The sequence below is a fragment of the Diabrotica undecimpunctata genome, chromosome 5, assembly GCF_040954645.1.
Source record: "Diabrotica undecimpunctata isolate CICGRU chromosome 5, icDiaUnde3, whole genome shotgun sequence".
NCBI lineage: Eukaryota > Metazoa > Arthropoda > Insecta > Coleoptera > Chrysomelidae > Diabrotica > Diabrotica undecimpunctata.
Genome location: NC_092807.1, coordinates 155,692,560 through 155,715,947, shown reverse-complemented (window position 1 = coordinate 155,715,947; position 23,388 = coordinate 155,692,560).

Genomic DNA, 23,388 nt, shown 5'->3' with positions numbered 1-23,388 from the left:
CACTAGTTATATCTATTTTCAGATATCTAAACCTTGCTTCCTGCTTTATTATTTTCCCATCAATTTCAATTCTACATCGTAGTGGGTATTTAGATGTTGTCACACATTTGGTTTTATCTGCTGATTATCATATTGTATTTCTTGTCTGTTGTATTGAAGATGTGTGTTAATCTTTGGAGCTTGTCTTCTGTCTCGGCGATTAAGACGGCATCGTCTGCATAACATAATATTTGGATTTCTTTGTTCCCCATTCTGTAACCATGACTTTTAGGTACTGTTTCATTATTTCGTCTATTATTATATTAAAAAGAAGTAGGCTTAACGAGTCATCCTGTCTGACTCTGCTTTGTACTGGTATACACTGTGTTAGTTTTCCATTTATCTTTGTTAGTATTCGATTATGGAAGTAGATGCTTTCGATGGTTTTATAATATTGATTGGTATGTTTCTTTTATACAGTAGGTGTAGACGTCTTCGACTTGGATGCTATCGATAACCTCTGTCAGGTCTATAAAACAAAGATAGGCTGGTTTATTGTACTCGATGGCTTTTTTTGTGATATCTTAGTACAAATGCGGCGTCCACGCAGGATCTTTCGGATCTAAATCCTTGTTGTTCATCTGATAAAGTTGTTAGTTTATAGATTTTGTTGATTAGGACTTATGTGGTAAGCTTAAGTGCGGTGTTTCGTAGATTTATACCTCTATAATTGTTGGGGTCTTCTTTACCTCCTTTCTTGAATATTGGTATTATTATGTTGTTGCTTCATGCGTCTGGTATCTTGCAGTGCAATATTAGTTTTTGTATAAGTTTTATCCTATCTAGGGTTATACTTTCTTCTTCGTGTTTTAGAAGCTTGTTGGTTATTTCGTCTGGTCCTGGGACTTTCTATTTTTGAGTGAATTTATGGCTCTCTACTTCCTGAAAATTAATTTCTATTTTGTGTCTTAATTTAGGTACGGTATTGTGTTGATTGAAAAACAAAAATACTGAGCCGAGACCAGACAAATATAACAATACAAAATCATACCATAGAAAATATTGAACATTATGTATATCTAGGTCATGTTATCAAACTAGGAAAACCAAATCAAGATGCTGAAATTAAAAGAAGAACACAACTGGCATGGGGCGCTTTCGGCAAATTAGCATATATCTTGAAAAACACCTCCATTCCTGTAAACTTAAATAAAAAGGTGTATAACACATGCATACTACCAGTTTGTACTTACGGCTTGGAGACAGTAGCCCTTACCAAAAAATCTGCTAAAAAATTAGAAACAACGCAAAGAGCAATGGAACGAATTATGCTTGGAATATCACTAAGAAACAAGATTAGAAACACCGAGATAAGACGTAGAACGAAGATTAGGGATATTGTGGAAGAAATTGCAAAAATGAAATGGCGCTGGGCAGGTCACGTAGCCCGATATAATGACAACAGGTGGACACGGAGAATTCTAGAATGGAGACCAAGGACGACAACAAGAAGCACGGGAAGACCTCAAAAAAGATGGGTAGATGACATAAGATAGAGAAAGATGGAAGCAATTGGGAGGGACCTACATTCAGGAGTGGATGGAAAATGGTTGACAAAGAAGAAGATTGTGTTGATTATTATTTTCCTTACCTTTAAACAGTTCTGTCAGGTGTCTTACATATTCGTTTGCTAGTATGCAATTGTATTTCTTTAAATCTGCTATTTCTTTCCGTTGGTTTCTTATAATCGCCATATTTGTTTTTATGTACCGTATAAGTCACTTTCCATCCTTTTTGTAAACTTTTCCCAGTGTTTATTTATATGATGACCTTACATTGTCTTTGCATGACTATGATTGACTTTGCGTTTTCCCTCCCAGAGCTGCTATTGCTGCTTCTTCAATATTGCTTTTAATTCTCTCCCAGCTCACGTTTATACCTTCGATGTCGTATATTTGTTTTAGCCTTATCTTCTATGCCTTCTTTGGTACATTTCTCTTATAGCGTTGTTCCACAGTGATTCTGCATTGAATTTTTCCTCGGTGATTTTCTGTAAAAAATGTTTTGGTGTTATTTTCATTCTTTTTTTTGCTAGTACTAGTTTGTGTTCACTCCCTGCTTCTCCTGAGTTACTTTACTTTTTCGTGTCTGGATCCGACTACAGTTTTTCTGCTCAATATCGGGCTACGTCTACACCTTTTGTATTTGCGAGCCATAAATTATCGAGGGTACACTATGATGGGCAAAATCTGCATACTCTCAGGTGCTCCACGTTCTGTATTTCCCCACATTCACAAAGTGCGTCGCTGTCTGTCTTGATGCCCCATTTAATGAGGTTCTGTTTAATAGGGGCAACACCTGTGCGTATGCGATTGAGTGTCCGCCAGGTTCTCCAGTCCAGGTTCATTCCATTAGGTCGTTTTGGATGTAGGGGGAACAGTTCGGGTGGTTCGACGCTGACATTTCTCATAAACTTTTTCCTTGATTTAAGTCGGCTGATTCCTGGCGGTTCGTCAAACCCGTATAATTGGTGCCTTTCATCGAAAGTTTGCCTGAACTTCTCCACATATTGTGAGGCGCATGTACGGTCGTCTGGTGATGCGAATCCAGCTACCCGGTACAGTAGGGATAGGGGGTAGACTTCATACAGATCTGCTGAGTTTAAAGTTTGGATATCTAGTTCGAACATAAAATTTAATTTCTATAAATGTCACACTAATATCGCTAATAACTCTTCGGGTGGATGTGAATTTGTTCTTAAATTAAAAAAAAATAAATAAATAAAAAAATCTGTTAGGTATAAACAATTTTATATAAACAATAAAGTAAATCGAAAGCATAGAAACAGATAAAACAATCTCAATGCCAAATAATAGTAATAATAGAGCAAATGTTTAACTACTATTCAAACTTTATTTTGATATGGGCTTTTCATTCGAACGTCAAAACGTTAAATAAACATTAATTCGTTTATGTTGTGATATTTTAGAATTGAGTGATAGGTAGAATTTTATTTCAAAAACATTTCATCAGACAAAAACAATTCAAAAAATTAATCTGACTGCCACAACGTACATTTTTTTAGTTAAATGATCGCACTATTGTAAAATTTACCGCATCCACTATAAGGTCATTAGCGGGAACACAGTGTAGGTATATGATTCGAATAGTTTAAATTTTATAATACAAATCTAATCTAATCTAATAACATCTTTATCTACGTCTGTTTTACCTTGCAATTCTTAGAAGGCACAGATTAAAGCAAAAATCTGAATTTGGTTTCAAAAATTAGTTTACGCATTTTATATCAGATGTCGCTATTTGCGTCCATTCGAAGCCATGTTAGAGTTGCTTCCTAAGACAGAATAGATTTATTTTCACGTTCAGAGTGACTGTGAAAGCCGTTTAGGCCTATTAGGTCTATAAGGCCTATTAGGTCGAAATACTCGGAAGAGCTGTTCTCCTTTTCAAATGTGGATGAACCAATGCGTTTGCTAAATCTCTTAACAAATGTCGTCGCCGTATATTTGTATCTCCGTGCTTTATATATCACCTGAGTATTGATTCCTGCAACATTTAATCATGTGTAGAATATCACCATGGGCCATCTTCTGCTATTCCGGAAGCAGTTATAACTAGCGTACAACTTATCTACAACATCGACACCCCCTTTTGTATTATTATAAGTAGTGACTATTACTGGTTTAGGTTTATCACCACTGTTTATGTCAATATCACCATGATAGTGCATGATTGATATTAAAATCACATTTTGCGTTGCTTTGGGATATAAGAAACGATTTTGATATTCTCTGTAAAGCCAAACATGCTAGTATGGATTGGACGTTTAGTGGGGTTTGAAAACTCGACTGGTAGTTCTGTTTTATTTTTTCTTAGCGTTCCAATAGTAGTTATTTTGTAATCCCGAAGCAACTTTTCCACAAGTGGAACTGATTTAAACGAGTTATCCATTGTAAAGTTAACGCGTTAACCAGAAATGTGTTTGCACAATCTTAAAACCACATCACTAGGGTTGTTAGAAAATTTATATGGTCCGTCGGGTTGGGATCCCACGTAGACTTCCATTTTTGAAGTGTAAAATACTTTTGAATCACAATCTACAAATATCTTGAGTCCGTATTTATTAGGTTTCGAGGGAATGTACTCACGGAACGAACATTTCCCTCTGAAAGCAGGGAGAATCTCATCAATGGTAACAAATGAGGAATGATTTTACGAAATTGTTAAACACCACACGAATGGGAGCTAGCTTGTCAATTTTTGATCTCTCCGCACGTGTTTCCTTATTATCAAACCTAATGTAACGGAGAAGAAATCGGAACCTTTGTAGAGTCATCGTAAGATAAAAAATTTATATACCATAACCATTTCTCTTCCAAACATCTTCTGCACTGGCAGGATTGCAGTGACCCAGTCCATACAAGAGTCCTATAAAAGAAGCACGGATTTCCATTTCATCAGTGAGACTAGCATTTCGTTCTCGCGAATAGGTTTCTTGAATGGAGGCTATGTATTTATTTGTATACCGCATCTGTTTCATCTGCATCTGATATCTCCTGTTCTGATTCACTGTCGTGATTTATAACTTCCTCAATGTCCTGTTCCTCTTCCTCTGATTCATCTTCGCATGCCACTGATTCAATATCACTATTATCTAGTTCTACTTCTTCTAAAAGTTTCTGCAAGTAATCTTGCCCGTGCTCGTAATCCTCCATTACTAAAATCTAACAATATTTTAATTAGAATTAGAGAAATGTAGAAATATCTAAGAGCTTACCTCGGAATATTTTTGTATCGATATTAGTGGCGCCGGTCTGAGACACCCGAAAGCTCGTTTACTATAGCACACTATTACACTGTAATGGTCACACGACGACTAACTGTCAGTCACAACGGTACATGAAGGTACTGAAACGTTTGATTCCTTACAATAACCTTTTTAATAACAACATCAAAAAAAAAACAGTCTACCCGGTCTCTCACACAGTGACGCCACTACCCAAAGGTTTAAAGTAAACAAAGATTATTCTAATTGGGGATAAATGGGTATGATTTATTTTCAATAAAGTGTTTTAGGAGTTTGAATGATTTATTAAATCAAATTTTAGTTTGCTTTAATAAACTATTACTCAAATATTATAATCATCAAAGTTGTCCTCGGTAAAAAGCAAAGGCTTAATTAAGAAATTAGATCAGCTTGTTAAAATATTAATGATGGCACTAAAAAAGACATTGTTTAAAAATATGAAACAATAATTCAAAACACAATGGTTTTCAGACACTTACTTAGGTAGCTGACGTTCCTGTTGTTAATTTGTGCGAAGAAATAGATTCAAAACCAAATATTTCAGTGAATTTAAAATATGCTCCCATTACATAAGATGATATGGAAATAAACTTTTCAGTTTATAAATATATGTACACAGATAGAAGCCATTAGTTTTTTTTTATTTTGAAAAACATTTGGTCATTTATTGTTTCCATAATTCTAAGGAATAGAATGTAACTTTTTTAACTACTTTCATTAAAATTTATTAGTAAAGTAAATGCCTACTTAGTTTTTAAATTTATTTTTATTGTTTTCTAATTATTAAAATAAATATTAAATAATATTAAATACTAGCGGACCCGACAGACTTCGTTCTGTCAAATAGATTTGGAATGTGGTAGTTTATTTCTTTAATTCTCCTGAACAGAACCGTCACGTGCAATGCAATTTTATTTTTTCAGCGAATTGTTGCTAATATCAATGAAATCAAAAAAGTTTTTCCTGCACCACCAGGTGCATCTAAGAAGTAAATCCCTCCTGTTTTTTCATTTGTTACTTTCATAAGTGCATTAAATAAATACTTCTGTTGTTCATTCAATAGTGGAAGATTTGTTTGAGTTAATTGTTTCAAAGTGTTGAGATCATACAGTTTTTCTCGGTGCAACTCTTGGTTAAAAGCATTATGCATTGGAGGATTGGGCGCGGCCAGGCCTAATTGAAATAATAGTTCATTTGACATCATCAAATCAAATCAATGCTTCATTGTAAATTTCTTCGCTTATTTGTATATTTGGATTTCCGCTTCTAATCCGTATTTGATACAAAGAATGAAAGAATATTGCGAGGCCTATCAAATCTATAGCTCTTACATTTTTTGACTTTTCAGTTTGGTTGGGTTCACGATATTATCACTTTTGTGTGAACGCATTAGATTATCCAACGCGAACACGCACACACACGAACGCGCACACACATACATTTGATTGAATTTGAACTTTGTGCAGCGACAATAAAGCGCAAATTGACTCTTCGACGTTAGGAACACACCTACATTGTTTAGACAACAGTACGTGCTTGTAATTTAATATAAACTTTATTGAATAGCAATAAAGTTCAAATTGACTCTAAATTTAGTTAGATAATATTTGTATGGAAAAAAGAAAAGGGCTGTTTTAGGGTTTTTCTGGAAATTTTTCTCGCCGTAAAAACCATCCTTAAATATCAAAGAACATTTAATACAGAAAAGGACGGAATCTCTCGCACAAGCTAGGCATGGGATAGCAAGCTTAAAATAAAGTGTTTAATTTCTTAACCACAAGAGTTAAAAAATTATAATACCTACAGGGAAAATGTAAATTAACACGACTGGTTTGGTAAAAAATATGGTACTAAAATCAGGACCTAGAAGCGGTATTAGCCAATATTCACACAAATGATTGATATGGCATTAGCAAATTGATGGCTTCTTTAAAAACGAGCCAATAGGTCAAATATTAATTTATTAGATATTAACCAGAAATATAACAAGTATAGTATCAAAGATTAAGGAAGACCGATGGATAAATTTCTGTAAGAAATGTATCCAAGTGTTGCTACGCCACTGGTACCAATTAACTTACAGTTCTTAAATTATACCTAGGTAAATTCTCTAGCAAATTCTCATAAAAGCCGAAAATCTATTCAAAAGATATTTTTCTGTTAGACAAGAATTCAAAAAGTCGATTTTACCTACCTCTGTATAGAAATATCAAAGTTGTCCCCCATCCCCCGCGAATCCCTTGCAATAATCAGGCATTGCAATCAGAATTTTAAGTATTGTCAGTATAACATTGTATCCCAGCTTAGCTGGTCGCTCTCTCATATTAGTGTTTAGTTTCGCATTCGTTTAAATTCGATGCATTTCTGGTTTAAGAGTTTAGACTCTCGCGTACAGTATCAAATTGTATACCAGCTGAGCTAGTCACTTCTTGTTTTAGAGTTTTATCTCTCGCATTTTAGTTATCGTTACATAGCTTATAGTTAAAAGCTAAACGCTCATTATTAATCAAGTATATTCATATAAAAGAAAACGTCCTTAGTTAAAGTGATAATTATCAGTAACATTTTAAACTTTATCAGTGCCAGTGCAGTGTGTCGCGGACTAGTGTGGACAGTGATCGGCTGTTTTCAATAAAAGAACTTGCGCTAAAACTTTGGCTAGATATTAACTTAGTTGTAGTAATATTCAATTATTAACCCTGGGTTATCCTTCAAGTTGGAAGTAATTACAAGACTTAGTACGCTCTAAATGATAGCCAAATCGCCATCCTTATTTGTTGAACAAATGTCCGTTTAATTCTACCAACCGAGTACATAATTATCAAAATTTTTTATATACGTAAGATAAGATCAGAAAGGACACTTCACGGAAAAACGTTAAAGCAGAGATATTGTCAAGGAAAAATTTGGAGAAACTTGTGTAAAGATTGTTCTAGACAGTACAATAACAAATAAACTAGTTTTTGTTAAATGTAAATAAAAAATTTTACTATTTTTATAACTCTTTTAAACTCATTCGTACGTACTTGCAATTACAATAACTCTTACGCCCAATGTCCTATTTATAGATCGGGTCATAATTCAAACACGTAGAGACATAAATTCATTTCACAAATGTTTCCTTATTATTAACTACAGGATTATTGATATATATGTACAAATAACATTTTGAAATTTGAAAAAAAGATTATTTGTTTAATGTGTTATTATTAATTAACTCAGGATATAAGTACTCGTTTAAACAGTTTAAATCCTTTTAGACAGATCATCAACACACGGACAAACGAAAATTTGTGTTTTTTCATCCATGCTTAATTACATAATTCACGTAATTAGAGGGTTCGAAAATCAAAATCGTTTATTCCACTAATGTGCGAAATGGCTGCACATGGGCATAAAGACTACTTTGCATATAAAATCACGAGCTGATAACTAAAGCTTAATTGGAATTTAAACCGATTTGCATAGACAATAAGTTGGCTCCATTCATTCAATTCAAAATTCTAAACAGTATTAAAAATTAATCAAAGTGTTTAAGATCAATAATGTTGTTCAATCTTGTTCTAATTCACCATCTTTATAAATAACATTATACATTTACGAAAACGATGCAAACTAGCATTTAAAGAAACACAAGCAAAAAGTGGCTGGTCATTTGCGCGAAAATAAAAAAGAACTTTTTATAAGACAGATAGATTAAGCTGTCAATCATGTTTGATTTAAATGCAGTGCTACCACCTTAAAAATGTAGTTGTGACGTGAATGTTATGAAAAAAATATTTACAAGGAAAAAGTTAATTTCATGTAGTCAGCTGTATACCGACCGTATACCGATGAAAGGTAAGTTAAAAAATGGTAAATTATTAGTGTTGATTAGTGAAGTAGAATTAGAAGAAGAAATATTTTTAAATTTGTTGATGGTACTGAAACACAAATTCCTGTTCCTGTCCAAATTTTTTTGTCGAATTTTTTATTGGCAATACGATAATTTTTTAAACCTCTCAGTAGACGCAGCTTGTCTAGGAGACCGTTGGAAGTCAATCACGGTCAATTCTGAAGCCAATCGGAAGCTTTTGAGTTTCTCCTGCTTTGTACCTACTTTTGATAGGTACATTTATCGACTTAGTATGATTGCAGTGTTGATGCTCGAACTGTAAGTTGGTAATTTGTAAAACTGGAGCAGTGAACCGTGTGCGTCTTTTGTGACTTGTAATTACATGTTTTATAATAAAACTTAATTTTTTTAATATTATGGATTATGAAAAAGAGCAAAAAAGGTTGTTAGCACTTTTTAAAGAATTTTATATGATGATGAAGAGGAATCGGAAAAAGAAAATCATATAGAATAAAACTTGTAGGTAAAGGCGCGTTTTCACGGGTCGATCTAGGTTGAACGATTTGGATCGTTCGACCATAATTCGATCTGTGTGGAAAGCAAAAAGGTTTACACGATAGGCGATAAATGTTGAATTAATTGTGGTACAAAACGGCATCACTTGAAATGATTAATGTAGATGTGCAATTAATTTGTTGCGCAATTTGTATGTTGTTGTAATATTTTTTATTTTATTTTTCAAATAATTTTCAGACATATTCGGTTTATTCATATGTTGTAGAATTGCTTGCAATGCTGCTCGCCTCGCTTGTAGATTGCTATAAAGCTCAGTTTGTGGATTCCATAATACATCATAGTTTTATTAAGCATCCAAAAATCTTGCCATGTCTGCATCTGATCATTTTTCAGTCATTTTTTCCGAAAATTACAGCTTTTCGTACTAAAAACAACAACTTTATACACGCTAGAAGTACTCTACTCGGCTTTCGGTACGTTGTGTTTCCGTTCGACCAGGTGTTTACACATTCGATTCCAGTCGTTCGACATCGATTCGGCGGCAATCGCCAGTCAAAAGTAGACAGTCTTTCTACTTCCGTCGAATCGACTCACTCCGCCGAACGGCCAAGTCGATTTAAGGTTTACATATTCAATTTGCTTTCGATTTTATAATCGACCTAAATCGTTCAATCCAGATCGACCCGTGAAAACGCGCCTTAAGCGATACGAAACAGAAAAATAAGGAATTAGATGACGAGACAGATTTTGCCATTGGTCCATATTTTTTAAGCAGAGATAATAAAACAAAATGAGCTAAGCATTTACATTGCTAAGCACCAATGAAGAAGTACTGCGGAGGATGAACGCAACTGCGGATTTGGTCAACATCGTGAAGAGCCGTAAGCTGCAGTACTTTGGACATATAATGAGAAATCAACGTAGATACAAGCTACTTCAATGCATTTGCAAGGTAAAATTGAAGGAACAAGAGCCCAAGGACGAAGAAGAATATCATGGCGTGCTAACCTTAGAGCATGGTATAGAAAGACCTCAACACAGCTATTTCGTATAGCAACCAACAAAGTCATCATAGCCAGAATGATATTTTAGATATCTGGAACAATCTATTTGATACTGATATGTTGCAAATAATTTTTGATGGCACCAGTACAAAAATAGAAGCAGAAAAGCAGAAGTTCTGTCGCGATCGAGCTATATACACAACAAACATTGATAAAGTTCATGTCATTTTAGGTCTCGTATATCTTGCAGGTGTAAGAAAGTCAAGTCACCTTAATACAATAAACTTGTGGAAAACATGCGGAATTGTTATAGAGGTTTTCCTAATAGTCTAGTCGGGATCTGTTTTGGATTGGACATTTTCCATAGGAAGCTATTTTTTTTGCTGGAATTCCTTCAGGATGTGCCCAATATCGATAATCACGATATGCTCCAGTCGCAAACCCTGTGCTAAATTTTTTATTTAACAAAATCTGAAAACAATTGAAAATTTCTCATTTTTTTGCTCCTATTTTCGTTTATAATTCGGAAAATAATAATCCTAGAGAAAAAATTATAAAAAGTTAAAAGTTTTGTTATTCAATTTTACACAATATTTCGTTAGCTAGAAATTGAAAATTTAATGTTTATTGTTGAAAACATGGCAATAATTGCAAAATAAAATTACAAAAAAATGAAGTTAATCCTTTAAATGTTTTTGACTTTCTAAACTTGACTTATAATCTCCATATTCCGCCTAAAAAAACCTTTTAATATGTTTAAAACGTGTGCTAAATTTAGTTAAGATCGGTCGGATAGGTTTTTGCATAATAATTTTGCAATCCAGCCTACTGGAAAAAAATCGCAAATTTTTAAATTTATAGTAGGCCTTAGATAAGGCCCTCAGATAGTTGCAAATTTTTTTACTTATAAAGGAAGGCTCAAACTTTCAAACGTTTTTTGTAAAATTCAAAACGGTTCACTAGGAGAGCCTAGAAATTTTTTTAAAGTTTTAAATATTTTTTGGGCTTATAAACAAATTAAATAACTTTACGAGCTTTAAACATATCCTTCCAAAAAAAGAAAAAAACTTTAAATAAAATTGTTGAAGATTGAGTCAAAATAAAGTTTAATTATGAAAAAAAAAGTTTTTTTTTTCGTTCGCCTTTGTTTTAACAACTTAAATGATTTATTAACAATTTATAAATACATATTTGTTTACTAAAAGTAACAATTTACTTCAATGTATAAATTGCAAGCTCAAAAAAATGCATGAAGAAAAAATTTAGACTTACAAGCTCCATATTTCGCCTAAAAAAACCTTTTAATATGTTTAAAACGTGTACTAAATTTTGTTAAGATCGGTCAGATAGGTTTTTGCATAATAATTTTGCAATCCAGCCTACTGGAAAAAATCGCAAATTTTTAAATTTATAGTAGGCCTTAAATAGTTTCAAATTTTTTTACACATAAAGGATGGCTCAAACTTTCAAACGTTTTTTGTAAAATTCAAAACGGTTCACTAGGAGAGCCTAGAAGTTTTTTAAAAGTTTTAAAATTTTTTTAATTATATTAGGCTTATAAACAAAATGAATAACTTTACGAGCTTTAATCATATCAATTTCAAAATTTATACACTTAAAGAACATGAAAAGAAGCTTCTTAAAAAAAAAACATTCGGCTTACTGGTTGCCGAGATATTGAAGGTCAAAGTTGGCATACATTTGCCGTGTAATCATAAGTGATAGAGGGCTTGTTTTTAAACAAATTGCATTATCCTGCCTTCTTGTTAACCAATTTTGCTCTTTTTTTTTGAATCGATGTCTCGGACGACAAGGATTTCAAATATAATATTTTCAAATAACATTTTTAATTGCAAATTGGGAAATTTGCAATAAACGATTGTATGTTAAACAAGTAATTGCATTTTTTCTTCATGCATTTTTTTTGAGCTTGCAATTTATACATTGAAGCAAATTGTTACTTTTAGTAAACAAATATGTATTTATAAATTGTTAATAAATAATTTAAGTTGTTAAAACAAAGGCGAACGAAAACAAAAACTTTTTTTTTTCCTAATTAAACTTTATTTTGTCTCAATCTTCAACAATTTTTTTTAAAGTCTTTTTCTTTTTTTTTTGGAAGGGTATGTTTAAAGCTCGTAAAGTTATTCAATTTGTTTATAAGCCTAAAAAATATTTAAAACTTTAAAAAATTTTCTAGGTTCTCCTAGTGAACCCATTTGAATTTTACAAAAAGCGTTTGAAAGTTTGAGCCTTCTTTTATAAGTAAAAAAATTTGCAACTATCTGAGAGCCTTATTTAGGGCCTACTATAAATTTTAAAATTTGCGATTTTTTTCCAGTAGGCTGGATTGTAACATTATTATGCACAACCTATCCGACCGATCTTAACAAAATTTAGCACACGTTTTAAACATATTAAAAAGTTTTTCTAGGCGGAATATGGAGCTTGTAAGTCAAGTTTAGAAAGTCGAAAACATTTAAAGGATTAACTTCATTTTTTGTACTTTTTTTCCAATTATTGCTATTTTTTTAACAATAAACATTAAATTTTCAATTTCTAGTTAACGAAATATTGTGTAAAATTGAATAACGAAACTTTTAACTTCTTATAATTTTTTCTGTAGGATCAATATTTTCCGAATTATAAACGAAAATAGGAGCAAAAAAACGAGAAATTTTCAATTGTTTTCAGATTTTGTTAAATAAAAAATTTAGCACAGGGTTTGCGACTGGCGCATATCGTGAATATCGATATTGGACACATCCTGAAGGAATTCCAGCAAAAAAATAGCTTCCTATGAAAAATGTCCATTACGGTCTGAATTTCTACAGATCCCGCCTAGTCTATAATGACAATGAACATTACGAGGTTCAGAAATTTGCTAAGGTACATGTGAACTTATGATATCAATACAAGCCATGATACAGTTAGTTTGGATAAATTCGCGCCAATAAGAGAATCTATTAACAAGTGGAACGAAAATCCGAAAAAAGTTTTGACAAATTTAGCATTTAGCCTTATGATATGAACAAACACCAGAAGGATCTATAAGCCAAAATGTCTATATACCCAAGACAATAAGGATTCGACTAAAGAAGATCTCTCATTTAAAGACCCAAGTGCCAGTTCAACGAACTTCGGGAGCAATTGGGAACTGTAATGATTGTGTATCAAAAAAGCATCTAAAAACAAAATATTTTTGTTCGATTTGTAAAAAGCATCTTTATTTGGACCATGTAATTTTACTATGTTTTTGGCCATATATTATAATTTTTTATGGTAAGTCTTAGTAAAATAGTGTTTTATTTTTGTTTGAGATATATCCTGAAGACTAATATGTTATTTTCCAATTTTAAATTAATTGTAATTTGTTTAGTAACAAAGGGAATAAATCAAACTATAACAAAAATTGTGGACTATTTTGTGCTACGTAAATAAACATTTTAAATAAACAAATAATGTCAATAATAATAAATAATGTTAAAAAAAACTATAAACAATAAACTGTTTTATTGAAATTTAAACAAAATGCATCCAGAGGACTATAGGCATATACGAGTGGGCATTCTGATTATTATTTTTATTCTGTGGCATTGCTATATTATTGTAAGTATTTCCGATAATCCTTTTATTGATTGTATTGTTAGTTTTCTTGTATTCTTTTTTGTGAATGTTATAGAATCTCGTTTAAAGTTGTTCTGTTCCATTTAGTCCATTTAAAAAATTCCTTATTTATAAACAGCAAGAGACAATACTTTTTTAATAAAACAGATGTTAAAAAATATTTCTCTTTGATTTCAACTTATTAATAACGAAACTTTAACATTTTACGTTCTTTGCTTTAAGTCTAACTCTAGATTCAAAAAGTTAGGATAATTGATTGCTATTAACCTGATTGAAAACCAATCTACCGATAAATCTTTGTGTGTAAAAGTATAATGAAAAATAAAGTTAACTCCTCGACGCAACGAAGCTGTCACCCATAATAATTGTCAAGGCGTTAGGCTCATACTTCAAGCAAAAAATCAATACAAACAATATAAAAAACCAAGAAGAATATTTTTCACTTCCAAAATTCTCCCTTAAAAAAGTATGTACTTATATTAGTTATTTTTTTAATAATAAAAAATGTTAGTATTTATAAATATACAGGGTCTCCAGAAACTCTACTGACAAAATAAAGACCGAAGATTCCTCAGATAATTTTAATATATCTTAAACTCGACTTGAGGAAGTCAACTTATTTACCACAAATTTTCTAATATAGTCCACCTGGCTTTTAATATACAGTGTGGCGCACCGAAAACGAAACAGAGGCATTTACTGGCAGATGATTCCTTTTTTGAAAAAACGCTCGGACGCGTCGATTTTGTTTTCGAGGGGGACACAAAATTGGCATAAAATCACTTTAACATTTGCAGCCTCTTAAGCGGGGGTGGCATCATCCCTACAATCTTAAATGAAAAGGGGGGTCGAATGATCCATTATTTGAAAGGTCTTTCAACTCCCTTTATAATGATGTAAAATTCATGTATTCAATTTAATAGTTTTGGAGATTTATTGATTTAAAGTTTAAAGTAGAGTTTAATAGGTACATCAAATTAGTTTGTACTTCTTTCAGAAGAAATTTAAGTAAAAGCATTTTCTTGATAAGAAAATGCTTTTATTTACTACGCCCATGGTTTATTAATAATAAAAATAGCAATTGAAGTGTCCTTTGTGACAAAAAAAGTTGTTTCTTGAAGAAAGATAAGTAGAGAATGCCACGTACTTATTTTAAATAGGAAATAGTACATTAGTTTGCGATTGATTTGACCAATCTTTGTTGTTACAATATCATTTATTGCTTTATACATAAATTAACCATGGTATATTCCACCGCAGAAAGGGTTGAAATTATTGAAATATTTTTCGGAAATAATCAGTGCGCTAATAGAACAGCACAAATTTTTAATGAGCGACATGAGAACAATAATGTGCACCGAAAATATGTTCTAGAACTTGTAGCTAAATTTCGGGAAACCGGATCAGTCGCCAATAAAAAACGTAATATTGAAAATCCTATAAGGAACGAAGCAACAGAAGTTGGAGTTTTAGGGCAAGTTATTGTAGATCCTACATTAAGTACCCGCAAATTGCAAACTTCGTGTGGTGTTAGTCGACGTACTATCCAACGGATTCTAAAGGCCCATAATTTTCATCCGTATAAAATTCACCTTGTACAAGAACTTAATGAAGACGATTTTGATAAGCGATTAGAATTTTGTGAAGTTATGAGTGAACAAATTACAAACGATGAACAATTTTTATTTAACATTTGCTTTTCCGACGAATGTTCCTTTTTTTTTTAAATGGCGAAGTAAATCGTCATAATTGTCGATATTGGTCGGACTCTAATCCCAGAATTTACCATGAGGTACACACACAGCAGCCACAAAAATTAAATGTTTGTGCTGGCATTTTTGGCGATCATTTGGTTGGTCCTTTTTTCTTACCTGGAAATTTGACTGGTGAAATGTATTTGGAATTACTGCAAAATGCCATAGATCCTGCGCTAACAGATATAATTGAAAATTAGAATGATGGTCGATACGTTGAGAATATGTTGATGTTCCAACAGGATGGTGCCCCACCACATTACGCATTAAGAGTTCGGCATTATTTAGATCAGACCTTTCCAGGTCAATGGATTGGTATAAGAGGTGCCGTTGAATGACCCCGAAGATCGCCAGATTTATCACCTTTGGATTTCTTTTTGTGGGGTTACTTAAAAAGCAAAATCTATGCTACTCAGCCAACATCCATAGAAGATTTACGACAAAGAATTGTGAATGAGTGCCATCGAATTACTCCTCAAATATTGCAAAATGTCCGGCAACGTTTTCAGCAAAATCTTTATTATTGCATGGAAAGTAATGGTGATTATTTTCAACATTTACTCGGCTGACAGGTCAGTTCATTCTTTATTTTTTAACAACTTTGCTGCTATGTATTGATCTCCTCTTACGATGATGTATTTAAACTTTAAATCAATAAATCTCCAAAACTACTGAATTGAAGTACATGAATTTTACATCATTGTAAAGGGAGTTGAAAGACTTTTAAATGATGAATCATTCGACCCCCCTTTCCATTTAAGATTTTAGGGATGGTGCCACCCCCGCTTAGGGGGCTGCAAATGTTAATGTGATTTTATGCCAATTTTGTTTCCCCTCGATAACAAAATCGACGGGTCCAAGCGTTTTTTTTTAAAAGGAATCATCTGCCAGTAAATGCATCTGTTTCGTTTTCGGTGCGCCACCCTGTATGTACTCATTATATAGAATTTGATTTTAAGTCAACACATGATTAGAAAAAATTCCAACACAACATTAAAGATTCGTTCAGACTAGTATTATTAATTAAATGCATTTATTTTAATCTTAAATCATATACAATTTTTACGTTGTCGAATAGTGATACTAAACTTATAACCATAAGTGACTATAAATTTGAAATTGTTAAAGTGTTACAGAAATTTATTGTACAAACTTACCAATATTCTTATCGACGTGGATGTTATAATTTGTCATGGTACATTATAAACTCAAAATAAGATTAAAATTTACTGTTGTACCGTTTAAATAGTACATCAGTTACATATCTGCAGTCATGCCCATATCCGGCGCCCAACTGTCATATACCAGAATTACCAACCTTATTATTATTTTGTAATAATTCAGTTAATTTCTGGAACTTGTTGATTAATTTGCTATCAACAATTTATCTACTTTTCTCTACTTCCACATTAATATATTAGAACTAAGTTAAAATTTTTACACATACCATTACAGACAGCTCATTCAGCAGACAATAAGTTTTTTCAAAAAATTTTGTACATTTATTACATATTTGGATTAATATTTTGTTACCAAATAATCACTTAAGTTTGTTTTGTCATTCTGTCTCTTTAAGTTTCTTATATAAGAAATTATTTCAATTATTTTGATTGTCGCATTTAAATTTAATTCATTTAAATGCCGATTGTTCGAACACTAATCAAAACTTGATTGTAATCAAATATTTAATTAAAATCAAATACGTCAAATTTTGAGGTTATGTTGACTGATTTATTTTATTTAATTTTTTTTATTTTGCGTTTTCATTTTAAATAAACCATAATTAAACTCTTTCTGATGTTAATTTCATGTTTTTATATACAAATCAATAATAATAATAACAATATTTAATAATTTTGACAGCTGCTGTGACGTATTTGATTATAATTAAATATTTGATTACAATCTAGTTTTGATTAGCGTTCGAACAATCCGCCCTTAGTAATTGTTAAAAGTATGCCAATATTATATATATTAGCTTACAATTTCAATTTAAACGTTTAATTACTATTTCAGTAATATTTATTTGCTTCAAAAACTAGTTAATTTTAGTTACAATACTAAGAAATAGAAGAAGAACTGTCACCCTTTAACCTACATAAGCTTGTCAAATTTACCTCTTAAAATTCTAGTAAACAACAAAAAAACTCAATTTTACCAGTTCCTCTCCTACAAGGTGATGTAGTGCCAATAAACTGCTCGTTTTGGTAGTAAAAGTAAATGGATTGTGAGTAAGTCATATTTTATTTCTTTTACCTATTTGAAATGGACTCACACAAGCAATACATTCATGATTTAAAAACGGACTCTTCAGAAGTCGATACAACAACGAGCTTTATCAACTTTATAAGGAAGCACCACTGTAAGTTTTCATTAGAATACAAAGATTGCAATGGGCCGGACAGAGGATAAGAATGGGAGAGGATAGGCTACCAAAACGAGCACTAAATGCTAGAATGCAGGAGAAGAGACCGGTTGAAAAGTCAAGAAAACGCTGGGAAGACACAGTCAACAGCGACGCACAAGCCATTTTAGGAGTTTGTTTAAGAAAAAGCTCAGCCACAGACAAGCAAGGTTGGAGGCAAAAAATAAAGGAGGCCAAGGCTCAATTTGAGCTGTAGTGCCGTAGAAGAAGAAGAACAACAGGTTTAGCATAAACGTCTGGATAGGAGTAGTTAATGATTATCTACTAGGGATTGTGGAATTGTCTGCTCGGTTTAATGGTGCTGATTACTTAAACTTCCAGCAAAATGTTTTACCTGATTTATTCGGGACGTAGTTATGCAAGAAGGACTCAACTCCAAAAAGTGTGTTTTTCAGGAAAAACATTTTCGCAAACTATCTATTGTAAATTACAGGTACAAGTTAAAACTTTACTGAAAGTTGTACCGTATTGAAAAGGGATAGTATTGTTATTGTTGATACTTAAACTAACAATATAAAATAACAGCATTGGTATTGCCAAAAAATGGTGATTGGTTCCTTATTGCGAATTATACATATTAATTAATAATTACATTTCACAGTGGGGAAATAAAAAAACAAACTTCTTTAGATTATATTTTTATTGTAATTATTTGAAAATAATAATAGGAAAAACTAAGTAAACAAGGCAAATTTAACAATAATTTATAACTTAAAAATAAAAAATAAACTGAACTAAAATATGAAATGAAAATAATTATTATGACAATACTAGTTTAATAAAAAAATTAAGATGTTTTTTTTGTTCAATTTTAATATAATGGATATGGAATATGGAATGGTTTAAAAGCTTCTCTGTCTTTTGCAACGTGGAATAATTCGTCTACAGTCATGTTTGTATAGTCTCGAATATTTCGCAGCCATGACTTCCTCTTTCTACCTATTCCCTTTTTGCCATCGACTCTACCCTGCATGATGACCTGCACAAGACTATATTTATTATTTCTTAGTATGTGTCCAAGGTATGCAGTCTTGCGTACTTCAATGCGTACTTCATCGTTCTCAACAATTTTTTGTCTCAACCCATCCTTCTCAGCACTTCCTCATTGGTGACCCTGGCAGTCCATGGGATTCTCAACATTCTCCGGTATATCCAAAGTTCAAAGGCTTCAATCTTCAAGCTCTACTCTTCAATGTCATCTTCAATTTCTTCATTAGATGATAAATTACGATAAAAATTTTTACAATCATTCGGAATTAAGAGAAGAAATTATGCGATACCCTTCAGCTTTTTAGGCTATATTGGTTTTCCTTCTGGCCAGAGGCTTTTCAACAAAGATGACATGGGAGGGGGCCTGTCAACTCCTCGTTTTTGCTGATATATGTCAACAGATTCGTTGTTGTGTTTATTACTGACGTAGATAGATATTGGTTTATTTTTAATCATGGGGATTTCTTTAAATTTCAACCAGTTTATCGTGGTGTTTGTGGTTTTTTTTTCTGTTTCTGTTTAATACTTTTCTCAATATCACTGCAGACTTAAAGTCAAAAGATTCCATTTTTACTACGTTTAAAATGTATCGACTTCTAGCATTCTTCATAATACGGATATAGTCTTCGGGTGTGCAAAGCAATTCCTGGAATTTTAGGGCAGACTCAATGTCACCGAATTTTCTGTCGTTTGGCAGAAAACTCGGTGAAACTCGAAAACTTTATAGTATAATTTTGAAGGCTAGAGTAGACTTCCAACACACTTTTCAGCATAAGAACTATCTTGATATTTCTATTATGGCCACAACATGAATCATTCCGAACTTCTACAGCAACAAGCACATGCAAGAAGTCGGCAACAGTGGTTCTTTTTTGTAAAATACAATATGGCTTCTTTGATTCATTTTAATAAACACAGATGGAATTGGTTCCCTCTAGTAGTAAGCTCTAAATAGGTAAGTAGTAAGCTCTAAATTGTAGCAAGATCGCCATCCTAATTTTTTGAACAAATGTCCGTTTAATTCTACCACAAATTAATCTAAGAAAATTCTTATTTTCTATAAATTATTCTTGTCAGTAAATTTTTGTTTAAATATTTAAAAGTAAAATTCGTAATTTAAAACTACCACATAAAATAGGACTCCGAGAAAGGCCGAAAGCAAATGACTAGTTTAGTTTTTAACATTCATTATTTCTGTGGCCAAGTAATTTTATAAACCAAGTATAAGCGTAAAATTAACCTTTTTATTAAAATATAATTAAATCAAATACAGACTAGAGTTAACGTAGAGTTAAATTTCCACTCCATGCAATAATGAAGTAACGTTAGTGAAATTACAAGCGTTGAAGACAAGCATCTTGCATACAAATGGGAAGTTTTAACAAGGTCTGTGCTAAAATACACTTGACAATAAATTAGTGCAAGAATTACGGAGAAATATGGCATACTCCGTTGGGATTTTGTTGACGTTTAAGTGAAGGCAACGGGATTTCGTTGGAAAAAAAATAGATCAACAACAAACTAATATTTAATATGCTTTAAACACAAAATTTATATTAGCTTAGAAAATTATATTTAAACTAGAAAAGTACAAAAACGATATTTAACTTTCCCATTTACAGAAAGCCAACCCACACAGGTACCTACAATAATTCCTACCGGTTTTCAACATAAAATGGCAGCATTCTACAGTTACATAGATCGTTTAATAATTCTACTATTGATTTAAATATCTTTTGATAAAGAAATAGATACAACAAAACAAATTGTTGGAAATAATAGGTATTTAGGTAACTTAGTCCATAAAATCTTACAAAAAAAATTAAATATTGGAGAATTAAGTTTATATAATATAGAGGGCTCAGAATAGAAGTGAACTAAGTTCACTTTTTGTCATTTACGAGTTAACAACGCTATAACATGCACCAACTAGGTAACTTTTCAGTGTAATAATGAACCAAGTCCTAGTTCTGATAATATCGAATAGGCAGTAGCAAGTTCTGGTATTTACTGACAAATTGTTATTTTCTGTCAGAGTACTACTGAACCGAGTCCAGATACTGTTTGTTTACTGTATAAAGTTCTGTGTTGACGTGCTTTAAACCTTTCGTTATAGCTTTTGACAGTTTATTACACATTATGTTTGTTGGCTAGTTGTATTATGCCATGGATATTTCATTTAGATCAGGTGAATAGTGGCTGTTACAGGTAAATACAATGTAAATGTAAATACAATGTTGTTATAGTTTAGTTTAGGATTGCTATTCAAAGTATTTGATATTGGTTGAAACGTGTATCATAGCCTGACCTTTTGCAGTAAACATATAATTTCATATATTTTTTTTTAGACGGTGATACTTAATCTGACTATAACAAAACTATTCTGTCGGCCATCTTGAAACAAAGTCGTCCTCCCAAGAGCCTTCTAACCGAAACATTTCTAATGATCTGACTCAATTCAGTAAATCAAGAGAGAAAGATATTTAAATGCCTGAAATATTATCTCAATAAGTTTTTAACTAGGACTAAAAACCTAAAGACCTTAGACCTTAGACTAAACCTAAAAACGAATATTTTAGTGCTTGATGACAGCGGACGTGAAATTAAATGTTTAAAATAAATTGGTTCTAGTGCAAGATATTTACGAACAGAAAGTTTTGTCTATTTGTTTCTCTTGACTGTCTTAAAGATATGTTTTGTAAGGGAAAATACGTTTTAAAATTTAATTTGTTTTAAGGTGATCGTACCTGTCCCGGATACTGCTAACAGTAACATCATTCCTCCCCCTGTCCATTTAGATTGGGAAAATGAAGAAAATTTTCTTTCTTTCCTAAGAAAGAAAGCACCTGATGAACTTTTAAAACTGGAAAGTTAACAAAATGAAGTTCAATCGTAAAAGCGGTAAAGAGTACACATCTCACATAAATGCCCCAAAAAGTGCCGTGGAAAGTTCTCATCTAAAGATATATTGCAATCATTTTTTAATTAATTTTGGAAACTGACAGATTACTTAAAACAAAACTATCTTTTGCAGGGCTTAGTTAAGGCCTGCAATAAACACCGCTTAATCAGTTTAATGAGTCACTTGCTGAAACTCTTCCTTAGGATATTACACTCAAGAATGTACAAGATACTAGAAGAACTTAGCGGGTCAACACAATTCGGTTTTAAGGGAGGACTAGGAACAAGAGAGGCAATTTTATGTTTGATCACCCTAATACAAAACTGTTTAGATCAACGAAAAGATGTCTACCTCACCTTCATCGACTACGAGAAGGCATTTGACAATGTTAAACATAATATCATGATATAACTACTACATAGGGCCAACATGGACCAGAAGGAGATCAGAATTATTCAGAATCTATACTGGAACCAAATGGCAAAGGTGAGGATTGATCAAGACCAATATACGGATGAATTTGAAATCCGGAAAGGTGTCCGCCAAGGCTGCATACTCTCTCCGATGCTTTTTAATTTATATGTTGAAAATATATTTGCGGAAGCATTAGAAGACACGGAATTAGGCATTAAGGTGAACGGCATACCAATTAGCAACCTACGCTATGCGGACGACACAGTGATTATAACTGATAATTTGGAAGATCAGCAGTTATTACTTGATAGGGTGAATAGCATAGGTAAAAAATATGGCCTCAAAATCAACATTTTGAAAACGAAATATATGGTCATTAGCAGAAACCCTCCAGAAAACCCGATAATATGCATAGGTGACGATCGCATAAAACGCGTGAAAACTTTTAAATACCTTGGCACCACAATCAATGACCAATCGGATCCACAACAAGAGATAAAAACCCGAATACAAATGGCAAGACAAGCTTTTGTGAAATTCAGACCGCCCCTATGTAATCAAAACCTAAATTTCGAAATACGCTACAGAATGGTCAAGTGCTACATATGGTCCATCTTGCTTTATGGCATGGAAACGTGGACTTTGAAAAAAACATCTATCAACAAACTTGAAGCATTTGAAATGTGGTCATTGAGAAGAATGATGCGCATACCTTGGGTGGATAGAGTTCGAAACGATGACGTCCTTAAGAGAGCCGGCGTGGAAAGAGAACTCTTTGAATTAATTAAAAAACGCAAGATTGGTTACCTTGGGCACATATTGAGAGGAGCAAAATATGAAATACCACAGTGAATCCTACAAGGGAAGATCGAAGGTAGGAGAGGAGCCGGCCGCAAACAATTATCCTGGTTAAGGAATATTAAAGAATGGACAGGAATACACAATACAGGCGAGCTGTGTCACGCCGCCAAGAACAGAATTCTAGTAATGAGATAGTCGCCTACGCACTTTGGTGTATGGCATGTTAAGAAGAAGAAGAAGAAGAAGTTAAGGCCTTAAATGACAGTAGGCGTCGGACAACAGACAAACCAGGAGAAGCAAAAGCAAAGATGTA